This window comes from Hyperolius riggenbachi, chromosome 12 (genome assembly GCF_040937935.1).
Source record: "Hyperolius riggenbachi isolate aHypRig1 chromosome 12, aHypRig1.pri, whole genome shotgun sequence".
Taxonomy (NCBI): Eukaryota; Metazoa; Chordata; class Amphibia; order Anura; family Hyperoliidae; genus Hyperolius; species Hyperolius riggenbachi.
This window is the reverse complement of record NC_090657.1, coordinates 150,977,741-150,991,304: the sequence shown is the minus strand read 5'-3', so window position 1 is coordinate 150,991,304 and position 13,564 is coordinate 150,977,741.

The window sequence follows — 13,564 nt, the reverse complement described above, 5'->3', positions numbered from 1 at the left end:
TGAGAAAGATGAGGTGTTCTGTGTTAAATCGTCAACTACGTCCTGACAATATTGGGGGTTGATGGCACGTGCCTTCTTCTGAACACTGTAGTTTGGTCAAGGGCCGCACGAAATCCCGACAGCGCGACCTCGAACAGACCTGCCAGGTGGCCTGCCTCTGCCTTTTGTTTTGTCCATATTGGGGGGGATGAAGTGAAAGGTAGGCACTGATTTGACTAATACAAAGTGCAATCACACAGGTGCAGTTAACAGGTATGCACGGAGTGGTATATCACACTGCATGCACTCATGTAGGTAGGTGGGTGCACTGAACACAACAGGTAGGTATATGCAGTGATGGGTATTACAAATGTGCACCTGTCACACACACGGACCGTGAACAGGTAGAGTGACTGGTGGTATTAAATATCACACTGCGTGCGGTCACATAGGTGGGTGGGTGCACTGTGAACAACAGGTAGGTATATGCAGTGATGGGTATTACAATGTGCACCTGACACACACAGACAGGTACTGGACAGGCACAGTGATACTGCATACACTCACGTAGGTAGGGGGGTGAACTGAAGTGAACAACAGGTAGGTATATGCAGTGATGGGTATTACAATGTGCACCTGTCACACACACAGGTAGTCACTGAATGTGCTGGGCCTGGCAGTGGCACACACAGTAGGAATTACCAAGGCTGTCTATGCAGCAACACAAGTGTCTGTGGGACGCACACACACACAAAAAAATGGATCACAAGATTAGCTATCAAAAGAGCTGTTGAGGGGTGCTTTTTTAGCAATAAGAATCAGCAAGGAGCAAGCTAAGAAGTCTACAAGACCCTAACTAAGTTTTCCCTATAGGTCTCTGCACAGCAGCTCTCCCTTTTCTAATTACTGCAGGCACATGAGTGAGTGAAAAGCCTGACGCTGCCTGCCTTTTATAAGGGGGGGGGGGAGTGGCTCCAGGAGGGAGTGTAGCCTGATTGGCTACAATGTGCCTGCTGACTGTGATGTAGAGGGTCAAAGTTGACCCTAATGATGCACTATGGGGGCGAATCGAACCTCCAGAAAAGTTCGCCGGCGAACTGTTCGGGCCATCTCTACTCTAAATGACTGAACTTTGCTGTTGGTCCTATTACCCAGGAGCAACTGTTAATTAATTGTAGTACCCAAACCCAATGCATTTCAGCAATCTTGGCAATGCAATTTATTTGTGCATGCCTGGCAGCTTTAGTGTAGTACTATTTATGCGGCTCCTATGTATTCTATGAATAATGTATTTTGATCACATTGGTCACGCCTATCTATCCTGTGAGTGGCATTAAATAATTATCAAATAATAAGTATGCCACTAAATTATTGGGCATTTCCCAATCTGTATGGTCAATATACATTGTAAACGCCTTATCTAGTTTCCATGAGGAAACCAATAATGTAAATCTATATAAGGTTATAACCTTATAAACATTTACATAACTGGTTTCCTCATGGCAACTAGATAAGGCGTTTACAATGTATATTGACCATACAGACTGGGAAATGCCCAATAATTTAGTGGCAAACATGTGCCAGTCTGTATATATGCTATTCTTTGTGTAACCTTTACTGTCCTGAACAGTTACAGCACTCTGTATTGTGATTACAGTATCACACAAGCAGGTCCGGATTTGTACTCTTTACCGCCCAAGGCCGCTGTCACCAGCTGCCCCACTTCAGTATAGGTAGCGAGATGACCCCTTCCCCTTCCTTCTTGTATAGGTAGCCAGATGACTCCCTTAATCCCTCCTTCCACCCCCCCCCCCCTTTCAGTATAGGTAGCCAGCTCACCTTCACACCTGCAGCAGCCATCAGTGTCACTCATTTCTCCACTCATCTCCAGTGCAGAAGCTTCCCCTTCCTTTCCATCTCCAATGCTGCCCAAGTCCATAGCCGCAGGCCACCATGCAAATGTGCACAGAGAGCAAGGTGGCTGCTGCACAGGCGGTTAGCAGCGCAAGCCTGATCTCCCTGCATTGCAGCATTTGCAAGCTTGCAAATGCTGCAACAGTATAGCCTGCTGCTTTGGTGCCCTTGCTCCTGTGGCGCCCTATGCCATGGCCCAAGTGGCCTTGGCCTAAATCCGGCCCTGCACATAAGTGCCAGTTACTTCTGACACTATTTATTACAATAATGGGTGTATTGTTTTACAATTTTCAATAAATGTGCAGTTTTTAAGCAGCATATACTGGTTTTTGTTCTTCTTGCTTTTTTGTTCTTGATCCACAATCAACCTGAGCATCATCTGTATTAGTGGCAGACAAGAAAAAACTAGACAACACCAACTGCCATTATTTATAACCACACCCCCTAACAATGCGATAGGCTAAAAGGGTTTTTTTTTTGTTTTTTTTATAGATATACTGTACATATGCACAGAGGGAGATATTGCTTGCTTGGCAGATGGAAACAGCTGTTATTTCCCACAATGCAACACAAGGTCACAGACAGGAAACTGTCAGGACCTAGGTCCTGACATCATACTGTGGGAGGGGTTTCACCACAATATAGCCATACAGACCCCCCTGATAATCTATTTGAAAAAAAGATAACAATTTCTCATGGGAAAGGAGATATCAGCTACTGATTGGGATGAAGTTCGGGCCTAGGTTACAGTTTGTCTTTAAATTGTTCTGTGTATACGGCCACCATTAGGGACTCCAAAAAAGATTAACTATCTTGATGGTCAGTCTTAACTGTTCATAAACAATCAGCTGTAAAATTGTGTTCATAATGACTACATCCGTCACTGACAGGACCACGGTGGAATGCACTGCACAGGAGTCATAAGGGTGAGAGGTAAAATTATATACTTATCAACTGAACAAAAACAGAAGAAACTCTACATCGATGTCCAAATGGACCAAGACTTGTCACTTAGCTGATCCCAAGAGTGCACCAGCCTATTGGCAGGACAAGTTTTCAGTTTTGTTTGCACAAAAAGGGACAAGCTATTTGTGTTTTTATCCCTCTTCGTCTGGTCAATAATCACAATGGGGGCATGGGGGCCTCCTCGCGGCACCCCTGGATAAGTGTTAATGTTACACATTGCAGATAACAGGTTTTCCCATTGCCGTTAATTGCGAAACACTTGCGATCAGCAGCAATCGCGGCATTAGGTCTCTATTGCGCTAGCGCTTTGGCAGTTAGCGGGAATCAGCCGCTAATCGCCCTAGTGAGAACGTGCCCTCCCTAAGAGTCGCAAGAAAGGAATATATTAAAGCACCCCCCCCCCCAAAAAAAAAAAACATTGTTGACTCCCACAGAGTGTAGTCTTTACTGTTCTCTATGGAGACCCTTTCATCCATTGTGATGAATCGAATTGTGCATCCTCCATTTTAAAAATGGCGCCAACAAGGTAATAGCTTCTGGGTCAGTCCTGCGTGAACCAATCAGAGGTAGTTCTTGAGTGAGCTCTAAGCTGGGAGCAAGCACAGGGAGGTCCTGTGAGAAGGCAGGTATAGGAGGGAAACACTGAGAACGTCAGCCTCTTAGGGCTGATACACACCAGAAAAGCTCCCCAAACGCTAGAGGTTTCAAAAGCTCTTCCCAATGTAATGCTATGGTTTTTTTTACAAAACTGCTCATTGCTCCAGTGTGCATAGACACATAGGATAACATTAGCAGAAGGTTTAAAAAACTCAAAACGCTCAGAAAAACTCCTCTGGTGTGCATCAGGCCTTACTCTTCCTGGATATTTAACAATTTTGTTTAATCCTTTATTGGGGGACCAGGGACATCAGCAAAGGGGAACAGCCGCAGAGGTACATCTGTCATAAAGGCACATGCTCGTATTGCTAATCAGACTTACATAAATTCAGTTAAGTATGCTTTAAGGCACATGAGAAAGCTACTCCTGAAATTGCTGATGGAACTTTTCCTACAAATCCATATGCAGTGTTCTTTTATACCACAAGATGTCACTGTCCGACCTGAAGACAGAACACAGATTATTTTGCTTACTTACAGTCCTATCACAAGTACAATGTGGACATGAATCAGTATGTCTGTAGCTTGCCCCTCATGAGCAATGAACAGCGATGTTGTTAGCTACTGGCTCCAAGTGAATACTAATCCTTGACCACACTTCTGGGTGTAGGTGCAATAGTCTATCTGTTTGAGCACCAGCAGATATGCAATATCCAAGTATGTAGGGAAGACCAGCACTCATTTCAATCCTGGAATCTGATGAAATTTCTTATTTTATTCAGTAGTCTTACAACGTTATTCCGCGCAGTAACAATAAGATGTGCAAACTTCACAATAATCCAGCAAAGAACGGCCTTGTGTTGTTGATGCAACACAAGGCCGGTGTCTGTCGGCGCGCTGACATTGACACGCCGACGCATTCAAATTTTACTATGTTGATATTAAACCTTCTTTTATGTAGCTGCTGCAACTTTGTGTCTTCCTGTTCGGAGCTTTGCTGCATTATTGAAGGAAAGCTTATGAAAATGCACTTTTTGTCTCTGTGTAGACAATATCAGAAACCTTCTGAATCAAATGAGAAATATCATCAGATTCCAGAACTGAGAATGCTGGTCTTCTCTACTTTCTTACATAGCTCCCAACTGTCCCTTTTTTGGAGGGGCAGTCCCTCTTTTGGAACCAAATCCCTGTCCCTCTTTCTTCTTCATGTGTCCCTCTTTCAATACTGATATACAGATCTATGTAAATATATCCATTTCTCTCTCTAAAGTGGTATGAAACCCAGCATTTCTTCTTTGCTCTAAAATATTATTTACAGCATATTTTATATATATATATATATATATATATATATATATATATATATATATATATATATATATATATATATATATACAGGATCTTTTCAAAAAATTAGCATATTGTGATAAAGTTCGTTATTTTCTGTAATGTACTGATAAACATTAGACTTTCATATATTTTAGATTAATTACACACAACTGAAGTAGTTCAAAGCCTTTTATTGTTTTAATATTGATGATTTGGGCATACAGCTCATGAAAACCCAAAATTCCTATCTCAAAAAATTAGCATATCATGTAAAGGTTCTCTAAACGAGCTATTAACCTAATCATCTGAATCAATGAATTAACTCTAAACACCTGCAAAAAATTCCTGAGGCTTTTAAAAACTCCCAGCCTGGTTCATTACTCAAAACCGCAATCATGGGTAAGACTGCCGACCTGACTGCTGTCCAGAAGGCCATCATTGACACCCTCAAGCAAGAGGGTAAGACACAGAAAGAAATTTCTGAACGAATAGGCTGTTCCCAGAGTGCTGTATCAAGGCACCTCAGTGGGAAGTCTGTGGGAAGGAAAAGGTGTGGCAGAAAACGCTGCACAAGAGGAGAGGAGAGAAGAGGTGACCGGACTCTGAGGAAGATTGTGGAGATGGACCGATTCCAGACCTTGGGGGACCTGTGGAAGCAGTGGACTGAGTCTGGAGTAGAAACATCCAGAGACACAGTGTACAGGCATGTACAGGAAATGGGCTACAGGTGCCGCATTCCCCAGATAAAGCCACTTTTGAACCAGAAACAGCTGCAGAAGCGCCTGACCTGTACTTGACACTGGACTTCAGGCATTTTGGCATTTCCCTCTCCCCAGTCTTCCTCCAGACTCTGGCACCTTGATTTCCGAATGACGTGCAAATGTTGCTTTCATCTGAAAACAGTATTTTGGACCACTGAGCATCAGTCCAGTGCTGCTTCTCTGTAGCCCAGGTTGGGCGCTTCTGCCGCTGTTTTTGGTTCAAAAGTGGCTTGACCTGGGAAATGTGGCACCTGTAGCCCATTTCCTGCACACACCTGTACACGGTGGCTCTGGGTGTTTCTACTCCACACTCTGTCCACTGCTTCCACAAGTACCCCAAGGTCTGGAATCTGTCCTTCTCCACAATCTTCCTCAGGATCCGTTCACCTCTTCTCGTTGTGCAGCATTTTCTGCCACACTTTTTCCTTCCCACAGACTTCCCACTGAAGTGCCTTGATACAGCACTCTGGGAACAGCTTATTCATTCAGAAATTTCTTTCTGTGTCTTACCCTCTTGCTTGAGGGTGTCAATAATGGCCTCTGGACAGCAGTCAGGTCGGCAGTCTTACCCATGATTGCGGTTTTGAGTAATGAACCAGGCTGGGAGTTTTAAAAGCCTCGGGAATCTTTTGTAGGTGTTTAGAGTTAATTCGTTGATTCAGATGATTAGGGTAATAGCTCGTTTAGAGAACCTTTTCGTGATATGCTAATTTTTTGAAATAGGAATTTTGGGTTTTCATGAGCTGTATGCCAAAATCATCAATATTAAAACAATAAAAGGCTTTGAACTACTTCAGTTGTGTGTAATGAATCTAAAATATATGAAAGTCTAATGTTTATCAGTACATTACAGAAAATAATGAACTTTATCACAATATGCTAATTTTTTGAGAAGATCCTGTATATATATATATATATATATATATATATATATATATATATATATATATCTGACTGTGCAGACACTCCAGAACACAGACAGATACTCAGAAAGCATTTCTGCACACATTACAGTAAGAATACACCAGCTAAGAATAGAATGCAATGGCAGCTCTCAGAGCAAAAAAATGTACTTTGGGAACTTGTAATTTCTAAATGAATAATAATACTTATACACAAAAGCAAATATGATAACTGTATGGGATAAAAAAGTGGGAAACAATGTTTTTAATGAATATTATGTCAGAGTTTTATACCACTTTAAACATGTTTTAAATTAACGCTAAACTTTATTCTCCTCCTTTAAATTAATATATGTCTTACTTTTAAATGTCATTATGAAATTACTTATGATGATCGCTAGGACCAGCGTGGTTTGAATGATAAAACAACACATTTGGCTTTTGAATGGTTTTGTGAAATGTGTGACTAGGGATATGGCTGGGCATGCCTAGTGGTGTGGTATGGGCATGTCTTAAAGTGTCCCTCTTTCCTAAAGCAGCAGGCACAGCCATACTATCCCAGGGAAAAAACATAAGTAAATAAATACTTGTTCTACTTACAGATGCATTGTACTGTCCATGTTTTGATTTCACAGAATTATATATATATATATATATATATATATATATATATATATATATATGTATATATGTACTATAATTGTATTTATAGTAAATTAAAGAGAAAACTGTTCCAGGCATTTTCCATCTTTACTGAGTGAAGCCAATCCTGATGTCATTTCCTCCCCTACTCTTTTTTTTTTTTAATTCTCCTAGAAACTGCACTGTCATATCTAGATCTAGCTTGCTTTGTAAACACATGTGAGCACAGCATATATCAAGACAAGACAAGACAAGTCAAATAACATTTATATCGTGCTTTTCTCCTGGCGGACTCAAAGCGCCAGAGCTGCAGCCACTAGGATGCGCTCTATAGGCAGTAGCAGTGTAAGGGAGACTTGCCTAAAGTGTCCTATTGAGTAGGTGCTTGCTTATATCATATTTTAGCAGCTTCTGCAGAGGGGTGAGGTGAATTTGTTTTCTCAGCCTGTCGCACTGAACTGCCCTCAGCCAATCGGTGAGGAGCAGAAATGTGGGAGCAGAGATAACAAGCTTCCCTCTCCTCGGCAATATACCAGAATAGATCAACGCTGACTGAGATAAGATGCATTACAGCAGAGACATTTATAAATATTGGAATGCTCGCAATGCAGACTGCATGTAGACTACATATTAAACACAGAGCAGTGGGTAAATGGAATTTGATTTTATGGCTGACAATCCCGCTTTAGCTCAAAAAGTTGGGAGGTATGTACTTAGCTTCTGGCTCCACATTGGTTTAAATGGGTTACATGACTTTGAAAACATTTTGCCACCTAATTGTGAAAGGTAGTGTGAGAGAGTATCCTGCCCTATGGTTGTTGGCTATGCAGGGTGTGAAAATGGTAAGGAATGCTGACTATGGGTGTTTATTGTTACGGGGCATTGAAAGTGCTGGTGGTTGGACAGCCTCTCTGGGCGTTTACAATATGGATGTCTCTTTACTCTCTAAGGGCTGGTTTACACAAGACCAGGAAACAGTCCAATTTAATGAACAGACATGTCATTGATCCTGTATTAAACATAGAATTCATTCAGACGAGTGCAAACATGTCTGTTCCGTTTCAGAGTCTGTTCTGATTGCTGCACACAAACTCACAGCACTTACAACTTTTCTGGACACAGATGCTGATGGAAACAAAAGCCTATAGGAATGTGAATGAATAGTGTCCGTTGTCACTAGGCTGTTTGCAATGTAGGTTTTATACGCCCTCTCCTGTTACTTTTTCCTTCTGCCTTCTGTCGCTGCTGCAACTGACTACAAGCACCGCTAAACCATTGGGGAATCCAACAGAAGCATAACCACAGGGCTCCCCATCGGATTGAAACAGACCTGCTCTCAGTGGACCAATGAAAATCTTCCCTAGTAAGGGAGGATTTCTATTGGTCTCTTTCAATCCAACAGGCAGCCACAGCAGTATGCTTTTTATGGGGCTCCCATCAGTATTGCAGCACTTTTCCTCAGTGGTGGTGGATCCAAGCAGCAGTGGCCATGGGTGGCGCTACACTGGGGCCAACTGAGGGATGGGGGAGGTGACTGTTGGCTATCTATATTGGGGCTGATCTGTCTACCTATAGTGGGGGGGTCATCTGGTTACCTATACTGAAGGGTGTCTTGCTATCTATTCTGCAGGGACATCTGGCTACCTATACTGGGGCGGTAATCTGACTATCTTTATTGGGAGAGCTTCATTTGGCTACCTATATTGGGGTTCATCTGGCTAACTATCGAAGGGGAACATCCAGCTATCCATACTGGGGGGGGGGCATCCTTTTCACAGGGTGGCCGAGGAGGAGGGCCCTATATTTCTTGCTCTGCTTTGGGCCCTGTCAGAGCCGGGACAAGGTCCTCCAGCACCCAAGGCTGAGACACCAAAGTGCGCCCCTCCAACCCTGCCACCCCAGCTATCACACACTGATTGCTATTAGACTAAGAGGCGCCACGGGGCCCACAACCTCCCCAACACCTTAATATCTAGTTATCTGGCTTGCAGTCACTGCCATGTATCCCCTTTTCTTATTTCTTTCTGCTTCAAACACAGTTAGGAATGACAGCTGAATGAATTCTGCACCCCCTCCTACACTGCGCCCTAAAGCTGGAGCCTCTCCAGCCTATGCCTCGGCCCGGCCCTGGGCCCTGTGTGGTCTTAAAGGGAATCTGAAGTAAAAATAAACTTATGATATAATAATTTGCATTTATAGTACAGCTAAGACAAAGGCCTCGATTCATAAAGCATTACTGTATTTGGTAATGCAGAAAACAGCTGACTTTACCGATCACTTAGGAAAATGTCAGTTCATATAGGCTGTTACCGCATGAAAACCTGAAATTACTGAGCAGTGAGATAAATTACCGACTTGTGCGGTAAATACCTAAACACGTCAGTAAATGTCAGCAAATGTCAATTCATGAAAACTAGAACAAGCGTTAATACCCACGGTAATTGCCGACACCTCTGGTGTGGTCTTAAGTATGTGAAGTCTGTGTGAGTCTGTGCTGGAGCTGTGACTTGCAGAGGCAGCTTTGGCTGACAGAAGCAGGGAGCCAATAGAAACAGCCCCTGTTCTCCTGCAAGTCTGAATGTTGTAATCTGATAGGACCCGCAAACTTTGTTGGCGGGACAAGCTTTAAAACCACTAGTCCAATTAGTAGCAATATTCCACATAGGACTCGACTCTTCGAAGAGTGATTTACAGCATAATATTTATTTCTGCATAGCGGTCATACAGCACACTGAAAAGCACAACGTTTCGGGCAAAGGCCCTTTCTCAAGTGCTTAAGTGATCTGGTAAAACTCTGTGAAATATAAAACCTTACTTACACACCACACCCAAATCATTGGGGGGCGGGCACATGCTTAAAGGTACATTAACCCTTATAGGGCCAGAAAGCGGCAAATGTATTCACAAGAAGCATTTGAGACTGAAATCTTCGTTGAGGCCATGAGGTGACTGAGTCCCCAGTCTCTCCATCCACCAAGCCTCACGTCTTTTAGCAAGGTGGTCCTACGGACCTGACCTTCATGGAACTGCACTATTTCTAGAACCATCTTAGCTGACTTACACTGTGACTGAATTCCTTAAAATTCCTTGCTAAAGGGGGTCCCGATTTCTATCCTCCTCCCCCCTTTTTGGTTTTATTGGGGTTCTGTATATTGCTCCTGTGTTCATTAAGTGGAGACCTGATGTCTGACGTACATAGGCTAACCCAAGGGAGACTGGAGCGTGCAGCGGGATCCGGCCCTGGCAGTAGCTGACACTTCAGATAAACGCTTTTTACTCTTTATATCTGGTACGCAGAATGTATGCTGGAGATTTTAGCCATTAAACTTTATGGTTTTACACTATGCAAGTCCTGCTTTGTATCTCTTAAAGGTTTTGGTTTTAAGAAATCCTTGCCCAGGTGATTGGAGGGCTAATGTGCATATGAGTCAAGAGGTCACACGGGAAATCCTATACCCTTTGTCTGTGGAAAGCAGGATATTTGGATTGTGATCGCGGCTTTAATTGGATAGGAATTGGAATTGGAGAATATATGTGTTCTTGAGGAGCCAGCGGATCCCTCTACTCATAATTAACTGGTGAAATAACGGTTTTATCAATAGCTGTGCTGTGGAGCGCAATCTTTAACCTTTGGATATTGGAATTTTTACATAGGATAACCCGCAGGGGCACTTTATACAATAGACCACCTCTTTAGTTTCACACGTCACATAGTCTTTAAGTGGTATAGGGGTCCCCCGGCGTGGATGTCTAACCTCAGCCCCCCTAATGATGCCATTACAATTTTGGCAATGCAAGCAGGGAAGGGTGTCTACTCTCGGCGGTCCCAAAAACCTTTGTACGCCACCCCCCACCCCGTTCTCCCAATGTCAGCATGGACAAAATGATCCTTGATGGACTTCTCCTTTTTATACACAAATCTTGGGGGCTTGGGGGGGTCCTACATATAGGAAACATCTGGGGATCTGCCTCAATCACCGGCCAAAACTTCAAAATCTTGACTCGTAGAACAGCAGACTCTCTGCAAAAAGAGGTCACAAAATTAACTTTATTTCTATCATCCTGTTTCTCCCTGTTATATGTTCTCAATGCTTCTCGATCCAATCCACCCACCTCTGCTGCTATTTCCTCACATCTTTTTTCACTATAGCTCCTTTTAATAAAAACTTGCATGAGAAGACGTGCCTAACTTCATGTACAATTCATCTGAGGATGTAATCCTCCGCACTCTGACATACTGGCTCTTAGGGAGCCCATTTACAAGTGGCTTAGGATGGCAACTGCTGGCCAATAAATAGCCAATTTTTATCGGTTTCTTTCCTGTATAAATCTGTTTTACCTCTTGGGTACCTGTTAGAAGTTAATCTAAGCTGTGGTAATTTAATAGAATATTAAGAAAGACTAATAGACTGATTCAGAGCACATTCAGAGCAAGCAGAGGCAGTATAACAAAACATGTACATCTAAAGGGATGTCGGAATGCCTCGCAATGCCTTCACTGCATGGAACAGCCGTTACCGCAAAGCTTTTTGTCAATGGGCTTCGGTAATTTACCACAGTTCTACAGCACCTGTTAAAATTTTCATGAATTATCACACAAAAGTCTAAAATACCAAATGCGGTATTTTCCCGACCAGATTTTTCTTACCGCACAGCCTTTTATGAATTGACCCCATAGAACATTAGTAGCACAGGTATGAGTCTCATATTTTTTCCAGTACAGGAAGAGTTAAGTTGTTATCTACTGTAGATATGTTTCTTGCCTGAGCACATGGCAGTTTATACTTTCATGGCTATACTTTTCATTAGTGGTGCTACTCTTTTCTTTGGTTGTTGTAAGTGGATTCATACAGACCTCCATATCAATGCCACCCAGACATATTTTATAAATGGTTCTTCTTCCCTTTCTCTGCCCTTACTTCCTGCTCCCTCAATCGGAGAAACATACTGTCTCTGCCATTACTATGACCGCTGTTGTGTAATCAAGGCTAAGCATTAAGATGGATTGTTTCTCAGTATAGAGAGATAGATATTCTTAACTAGATTTGAACAGAAAATTCTCTTATCAAGCAAAGCCCCAACAACCCAAAAAGAGGAAGGAGAGCTAGCAAATGAAAGACACTAGATGACAATTAGGCCCGGTTCACATTAGAAAATATGAGCCAAACGGATCCGGTGAGCGAATCCGTTCTCCGCTTCACCGGATTCGATGGCTCTGTGCACATTGGCAAACGGATTGTGAAAACTGATCTGATCACTGATGGATCGGATCGGTTTTCACTCCGTTTGGCAGCAAATACATACCCAATGGCAGCGGCAGAGCCTTCCTCCTCTTGCGCTGTGGTTACACAGCATGTCATGTGACTAGTCGGAAGAAGACAGAAGCCTCTACCACCGGCCTATAGGTATGTATTTAAGGTCCAGTTACCATCGCTTACGTCGCCACATCCCCCGTGGAGCAGTCCTTTTCTTCACTAGTGTGAAGTAACGTTCCGTTCTCCATTGCCCCAATGCTGCAGTATTTTCTGTCCGGTTCCGTTCCGCTGGGCAGAACGGTCTGGAATATTAGGGCCTGCTGCATTTTTTTTGGTCCAGGGAACGGAACGTATCCGTACCAACGGACGCAAGTGAATGGTCCAATAGGTTAACATTGGATCCTTTCACATCCATTCCGTTTGTACAGTATATGTTCCGGTTACATTCCATAAAAAAACGCAGATGTGAACCGGGCCTTAGACAGCAGCTGTGTTAAAGTAAACCTGCATTCAACTGTTAACAGAGTAAGACTCAGTATAAATCGTAACCTTACTAACCATCTTCCATTGGCCAGCTGTCACCATCTCAAGTAATATGATATTGGTGACAGAATAAGTCAGCACTATTCTAGTGACAGTAGTAAGGGTTGAACACAATTTACAACTTAGGACATATTCACACTCCATAAACAGATGGAAACAGGTTCATTTTAATTAAAAAGGTGCTTTCTGAATACATTTAAAGAGGAACTCCAGTGAAAATAATGTAGTAAAAAAGTGCTTCATTTTTTACCATAATTATGTATAAATGATTTAGTCAGTGTTTGCTCATTGTAAAATCTTTCCTCTCCCCGATTTACATTCTGACATTTGTTACATGGTGACATTTTTACTGTGGGCAGTTTATGTAGCTGCTCCTAGCTGTTCTGGCTGTTAGAGACAGCTGTAAACAGCTAATTCCTGTCTGTGAACATTGTTACATTGTGGCAGTTTGCCCAGAGTACCGGGGTACTCAGAGCTTCTTGTGGTAGGGGTTTCAGCACAAAATCAATCATACAGCTCCCCCTGATGGTCTGTTTGTGAAAAGCATTATATTTCTCATGTAAAAGGGGGTATCAGCTACTGATTGGGATAAAGTTCAATTCTAGGTTGGAGTTTCTCTTTAAAAAAGTTCTATTTGCTCATATGTAGTCAAAACAAACTAAATTAATGATGCCAC